The sequence below is a fragment of the Amblyomma mixtum genome, chromosome 1 (genome assembly GCF_055824585.1).
Source record: "Amblyomma mixtum isolate Tamu chromosome 1, ASM5582458v1, whole genome shotgun sequence".
Classification (NCBI taxonomy): Eukaryota; Metazoa; Arthropoda; class Arachnida; order Ixodida; family Ixodidae; genus Amblyomma; species Amblyomma mixtum.
The window spans coordinates 322906954-322914576 of record NC_143012.1 but is presented as its reverse complement, the minus strand read 5'-3'; the positions used below and the strand labels follow the sequence as shown (position 1 = coordinate 322914576).

The following is a 7623-nucleotide window of genomic DNA, read 5'->3' as shown; positions in this document are numbered from 1 at the left end:
TCGCGCTTTGAGCTACGTGGCAGCACTGACAGAAAGATGCGCGCTGCATGCGTTGGTAGAAACGTGGCACTCGACCAAAACGCGTTAGCATTGACAACATTGTTGCAGAAACGCACGAACTGAGCAGTATTCTGCCGGCGTTCTTTGTGCAAACTGGTAATGACGGCAAAAAAAAAAATCCCTTGACTTAAAGGAAGCGAGTAGCCTGGTTGAGATTTAAAAACGAGCGCGACCAGCCCCCGGTGACTCAGTCTGCTCCGAGATGGTAGAGCGCCTGGGCAACCACAGATGATGGCGCTGTAAAAAACAGCTTTCGCACAATACTTTGTGCACAGCAATGCTAAACCGCATCAGCCAATAAATGAATAAATAAAATCGTAATATATTGAATGGAATGTGAAAGTGACTACCACATTTCTTTTTATTTTATCTGTAACGCAGCTTGCACAGTCGCGTACACCGTTTTACGCACAAGCGCAGAGCGGCCATTGCGTCGATAACTTCGTGCTTAGCAATGCTAAATCGCAACAGTGAATAAATGAATAAAGAAAATCGTAATATATTGAATGGAATGTGAATGTGACAACCACATTTCTTTTTATTTTATTCGTAACCCAGCTTGCACAGTCGCATACACCGTTTTACGCACAAGCGCAGAGCGGCCATTGCGTCGATAACTTTGTGCTTAGCAATGCTAAATCGCATCAGTGAATAAATGAATAAAGAAAATCGTAATATATTGAATGGAATGTGAAAGTGACTACCACATTTCTTTTTATTTTATTTGTAACGCAGCTTGCACAGTCGCGTACACCCGTTTTACGCACAAGCGCAGAGCGGCCATTACGTCGATAACTTTGTGCTTAGCAATGCTAAATCGCATCAGTGAATAAATGAATAAAGAAAATCGTAATATATTGAATGGAATGTGAAAGTGACTACCACATTTCTTTTTATTTTATTTGTAACGCAGCTTGCACAGTCGCGTACACCGTTTTACGCACAAGCGCAGAGCGGCCATTGCGTCGATAACTTTGTGCTTAGCAATGCTAAATCGCATCAGTGAATAAATGAATAAAGAAAATCGTAATATATTGAATGGAATGTGAAAGTGACTACCACATTTCTTTTTATTTTATTTGTAACGCAGCTTGCACAGTCGCGTACACCGTTTTACGCACAAGCGCAGAGCGGCCATTGCGTCGATAACTTGGTGCTTAGCAATGCTAAATCGCATCAGTGAATAAATGAATAAAGAAAATCGTAATATATTGAATGGAATGTGAAAGTGACAACCACATTTCTTTTTATTTTATTCGTAACCCAGCTTGCACAGTCGCATACACCGTTTTACTCACGAGCGCAGAGCGGCCCCTGCGTCAATAGCTGCTGCCTTTCCGGACTGCATGCTAAGTGATGGCGGCGCGCCGACCTTGGAAGCTGAGCTTCGGCCTTCGTTAGGCTCAGACAGTTTTTTGCGTCAGCCGCTTAAGCGCTGTGATGCGAGATTTCATATCTTTTTCTCTTCGTCTCTCCGCATTCCACTCGGCGAAGGTTGGATATCGTCGGTCAAGGCCGGCCGTCCAGACAGCACATGGAGCAGAAATGCACATTTTATCGCAAACACTCTTACAGCACTAGAGATTGGGCAGCTCCACATGGAAGCCATTTTTCATACGGCATAAACGAATCGCTCACCGCCCCAGACGACAACGCACTGATACCCCCGGCCACTGCGGTGTCCGTGAGCACCCTCTGTGTTCTCAACCACAAAGTTGGTATATATACATTCGACTATAACAAGGCACACCTACTTGCCCTGTACTCATCTTCAACTGTCTCCTCATTCCATTTTCGCTCAATGCAGCTTCACGAACGTCGACAGTACTGCCGCTTGAGCTTCTGGCGCATGTTTCAGAAATCCGTTGGCATTTTTCAGATCTCTAGCCTTTTAACAGGTGGCGCAAAAGTTATGAAAGCGCTTTTAAACTATATAAAACAGGGTGTTCGAGCAACCTTTCGCACTTTGCGGCGCTAACTTCAATGAGCTTTACGTCTTTGTCGGCGTCCGTGAGTGCACCGCCAGGGGCCCGCTGGCAAAAATACACTTTCTATCTCAAAGCCCAAAACCTTCCTGCACCTCTCAGCACTTCCCATGTGCGAGGTGGCTGTTCTATTTACTAGGCCACCTCTGCGGTGAAATGAAGAGTTTGTTAAAGCATCGTTCCCACTGCTTCGCAGCTGCTTTCGATGGTAGCCTTTTCTTTTTTTTACATGGTAAAACCTCGACCATAGCCGCTATTTTCGCCTCCTCTTGCCTGCATGTACAATTTTCAGTTTGCATCAGCGTCCAAAGTTGTCCCCAGGTAAAAAAAAAAAAATGCTCTCGGTTTAGCATTGCTAACCTCGCAACATTGTGCGAAAGCAGGTTTTCGCAGGACACCAACGCCACGTACAGCCTTTGTCAAAAATATACAGCCCAAGGTAATCGCTTCCAAGCCATGTAGCGGGCTCTAAAGCATATTCTGCAGTCCTAGGGTTGGGAGGGTCGATCACGCGAGTGGCCCCCAGCTTTGTGAGATTAGGGTCGCTGAGGATGCGAAACGAGCCATACTGCAGGGCTTGGGCTCAATACTTTTAATGCGTAAGCATTGTATGACTATGCTTGCGGAGCTTGTCCGCACGATAACGTCCGAACGAATGGGTTTATGCGAAAAAGAATAATACCATCGAATATAGCATCAAAAAATCTCGTACAAGATAAGGGGGGGGGGGGTTGAGCTCGGTTAACTGGTTAATAAATTAGACTCAGAAATGTCCAAAAAGTGGGCGGGACCGGAGCAAAAGTGGTGCCAAGTTTCGAAACGCTGAAAGTGTGTCACCACGTGACCGGAAGTGTGGGCAGAGCCAACGCGTGGCGCCAAATTTGAAAACGAAGCATGGCGCGAAGTTTGAAAACTCATGCTTACGCATTTCTCCAAGGCAGGCGCTGTAGTGATCTCTCATGTCTTTTTTACAAATACTGTGCATAAAAGCGTGATTGAAAACTCGTTTCCTTTCCTTTCCTGACTTTCACTATAATAGATGGTGATGAAGACGACGACCTGCAATGCACAGCGCGAAAGTGTGTGGCAGTTTAACGCTAGGCGCCATCGGCTGCATAATCATGTAGAATGAATATCATGAAAAAACAAACTAGCATAGTGCTCTCCTGCAGTAGCCAACGAAGCTCATCTCTTCGCTCCGCTGCGGGTTCGAAGTCCAGTCGTGGCAATATTTATTTTATTTCTCCAGGTAGACCAAGATCACCCTCATTCCAAATGTCGCCTTTTTTTTTTGTTTTGTCTCAATTTGCCGCACCACGTTGCTAACTTAAGAGGCCGCATCACTCACCGGCATTTTCCAGGTTAGGAGGCCAATAGGGCTTTCACTCTAAAAGCAGTCTCCATGACCGCGTTCGCGCGAGAGCTCTGCGGAGTGCTGAACACACCTGCCTTAACTGAGTGCGTGAATGGCTTAGAAGTAAAAACATTACGTTGCGCGCTTTTCTATGAATCACGGTTTACTTTCTATGTCTCAAAAATCTAAGGCCATGGGAGCGCGGCTTATCTCTGTAAAGCAGTCCGGAGATCGCTGTTACAGAGTCCTCTAGAAAAGTGTATGAAGAACTGTACAGCCCGCAACCTCTGTATCATGCGGGGTGCGTTGAATGAAACGCGGCATGTGCGATTTATGAAGATACAATTGATAGGGCTCACTGTGGGGTTACAGCGTTGGTGGTCACATTTTCAGGAAAACTGCAGAATGAAACGAACCCTTTGCAGCTCGTGAGCGATTGTGGTCACCGTCACTAGATAAGGTATATTACACTGTTTTCTGCGTTCACCGTTCATACGCGCACGGTAAGGTTGAACTGCTTTATTGCGTCATCAATATGCGCAACGCAGCTTCAACACGTCGCTTCCAAGTTTCGCGTTGACTGAAGTCCTTATCTCTCCACAGAAGAGTAGCTGTCACGTCATCTGTGGGACTCGACGTGAATTCAGGAAGTCATTGGCGTAAGGCGGACTAAATATAGTCTTATTTCCAGGCAGCTTAGAGGAAAATGCTGCTGTGGTGGACCTAACGTTATTTGGGTTGCCGCACTGCCGCTGAAGCCTACAGAGAGGAAAAAACGTTAGCACGCTGCATCACCACAATGGGTGCGCATATTGTGCGACTGCGATAATTCCGTGCCTAAAAAGCGTCAGGAAGCCTCTCGGAGTAAGCGAAGTGATGAAGCATCGACGATGAGAAGGAGCACATGCGCGCAACCTCAGCATGGTTTGATTTTTATGCTATTAATGTTAATCACTGTGCGCGCAATCTCAGCATGATTTGATTTTTATACTATTAATGTTAATCACTGTCTCTCGCTGCAATCTATGTCATGAGAGAATAAACGGAAGTACCTGAACATCACTAGAGCTGGTTTGAAACTTATGATAACTTCTTTTTATTTCTAATCAATTTGAATGTATGTTTGCACCACAGCATCTGGTTATGCCGAACTTCCCCGGAGGTGAAACGTGCTGCCACTGCTCGTTTTACACATAAGTGACAAATTAAACGAACTCGTTGCTTTATCTGACTGGCAGCAAACTTTCAATCCGTGTACGCCGCGTGTTCAGGCAATACTTTGCAAATGCGAGTAGTTGTGGGGGCTGACTGCTTGTGACTTTAGCTGAGACTCTTCGTTCAAAGTCCGCGAACCAGGCAATTTCAATCTATGAAAGGTAAATTAAATAAATTTTTCGTACATGTGCGTGTAATTCTGACATCTTGAGCCTCAAAGGCTTAGTAGAGAAGTCACAGTGACATTCAAAGCAATCCTTATGAACTGACTTTCCAGTATTCTCATGGTGTACGGATAGGGTCCGTCGTTATCGGGTTCCGCTTTTTTTCGGGGGGTAAAAATCGGGTGATATATTTTTCGGCCAAACTCGGATACAAATCCGGTTATTGAGAAAACCTCTGCGCTGTTCGTTTTTAAATTTTTTTTTTTTTTGCAGCAAAATCACTTTACTATTTCCGGTCGTTTTTGTGCGAGACAAAAAGGGGATATTTTTTATGCAATAGATTCACAAACATTATAAAACAGATTCTCCATAAAAACAGTTTACCAAATCTGATATTCCTTGTTTTTTGGTTGTGGCCATTACCATTTCATGCGCAGCACTTTAGCGTCCATGCTAGTACGTGCCAGTATGTGCTAATACGTGTAGTCCGTGCTGGTAGTTTGGCAGTATACTGTGTAAACATTGCTTCAAGATAACAGCGATCATTTAAAACATACAACAACCTTGGAGCACGACTTTATTAGCGTGGGTCGCACCTGATACAATGATGCCAATGAGACGTCTGGTCACTGTAGCCCAACTTGGCTTACTGATTCTGAAACAGTTCGTACTTGTTTTAAAATTACACCTTGTCATGTATGGTGATTGTTAGAGTTTTAAATTATGAGTTAACCGAAACACCCTTCTGGAATAAGCACCAGATATGTAACAATCGGCATAAACCGATGTTAAAAATCTTTTTGAGGTGTGAGAATGAGACGAAATAGGGTTTCACCCGAAAACGAAGCGCTCTAAGTAACTATCATCTTGTAGGCTCCTGTAGACAGCAAGAATATATTTCCATCAAGTATGGTTATAGTATGAAACCCCACAGTGGCATCGCTTATTAGTGTGGGCGTGTGTGACTGTTCACATTATCCGACGCGTTCATTTAAGTCCCCATAACTGAAATAATGGCCCTACCAGATGAAATCCAAAATAAAACTTCAACTCTGTTTGCAGGGATATATGAGGCCCATGAGGTATTGAAAAAGCCTGAATTACGATCTGTTTAGAAATTACAGGACGAATCCGCCAGTGCGAACAGACAGCGCTAGCATGTGCAGCGCTGTTAAACTCTGAAGAAGTTATTGTATGTGCACAGTCTTAAAAGCGCTTGTGCGATGCAGGGGTAGCCAGGTATTTGGATATTCCATGTAGAAAGTTTGCCTGATGTTAATTGAAGATTTTAATCTGATGTAATTTTAGGATTGGCAGCGGGAATTTTACTGCTTAGAATTTTACTGCCCAGCCATAGGCGACAGGTTTTAAACCTGGCGTTAGAGCAAGCAGCCTCTGGTCGCCACCCATTCTTATTCATAGAGGGAAAATTGCCCTGTCCACTGAATTACGTGCGATACCCGTCAGTGTATTTACAGTCGCGCAGAGTTCCCATGTCATAATAAATAGAACTGAAACATAGATTGGCCCAAATGATGTCCAACATTTTTGGACAAAAATTCTGAATATTTTAAAACTGTAAGGTAATGATATCATCATCATCATGACAGACATGGGAGAGGCCTTTGCCCTGCAGTGGGTGTTGTCAGGATGATGATGATGATGATGACGATGACATCAAAACTTGATTGGACCCATAGCCAGCTCGGCTAGTGAAAGGTCCAAATACAAGATAGAGAAGATAAAAGTCAACATGTCCGATATGTAGCACAATCTTCATTTTGTAGCGTTTCCATCGCTCGCATCGAGCAATTAAGACTGCCATAGAAAACGAATGGGGAACGCTTTTGACGATAGCAAAAAATTCTAGCGCGCCGACAGGAGATCTGCGGATATAGTTATCGTTATAATGAAATTTTACAACATATGAAAAAAAAATATACGTTTTTGTTCAGAACTGTTGGGTATGGATTAGGTAAGACCGTGGTAGCCTTCTCTCGTATTTGTCTCCGTGCGATACGATTACTTTCATAGCACCCTGTTTCGCTTACGCAACATTGAAACAAGAGACACGATCACTTAAAAGGAAAACAAGCCTCCTTTTCCCTATGACAGCCATGTATCTTTATCCTCCTTACGCAACGAGATGTCGTAACTCTGTTGATATGCCTCACCGAAGATAAGTTCCTGCTTAGCATTTTCCTCCGTCTAAGTATCACGAGGAAGTTTGCTTGAGGACAGTCCAAAAATACTTGCGTGAGGGGACCACGCGAAGTAGCTTCGCAGACAGTTCGGAAGCCGCGCTGCTATGATCATAAGTTTCGATTGCGTTTTTTACTTTTCCTTCCTCTGCTAAGTCACATAATTTGAGAGCAATTGAAATGCTTAAAAATGCCTAACAGTTCTCGTTGTCTGCTGTTCTTTAGGGCTTCGAGAAACGCCATGTGTACAAACTACTTGCCACTCTAGGTTAGCCGCTGCAGCGTTGATAGCAGCTTGTCGATTTTGTCGGCTGCAGAAATGTGAACCTGCACGGCCCACAGAAATAACACCCCATGGATTAAATATTCTGGGATTTAAACAGCCAATTGGATACCGATTAAATCTACTGAAATCACACCTGAGTGAAAAAGATGGATGGAAGGTTAGAAGTTACCGTCATGCGGTCAGACAAGAATAAAATATGGAAGTGCAAAGCTCGCTCTCAACTTATTTTAATAAAATATTCGGACGAGCATTTCGTTTTTGCTAACGTAAAGAGATATCGAGTCTTAAAACGTATAGCGATTATGATGTCATACAAAAAGGTGTACGTATGAATTGCTTGTGAGGACTAGTGAACGGG

At 43.8% G+C, this 7623-nt stretch overlaps 1 long non-coding RNA gene across 1 annotated transcript in view; it reads right to left on the bottom strand.

Annotated features, from left to right (window-relative positions):
- LOC149372722 (uncharacterized) overlaps positions 1-7623 on the bottom strand; it is a 273432-nt gene that overhangs the window by 7135 nt on the left and 258674 nt on the right. The gene's annotated exons all lie outside the window — the stretch shown is intronic.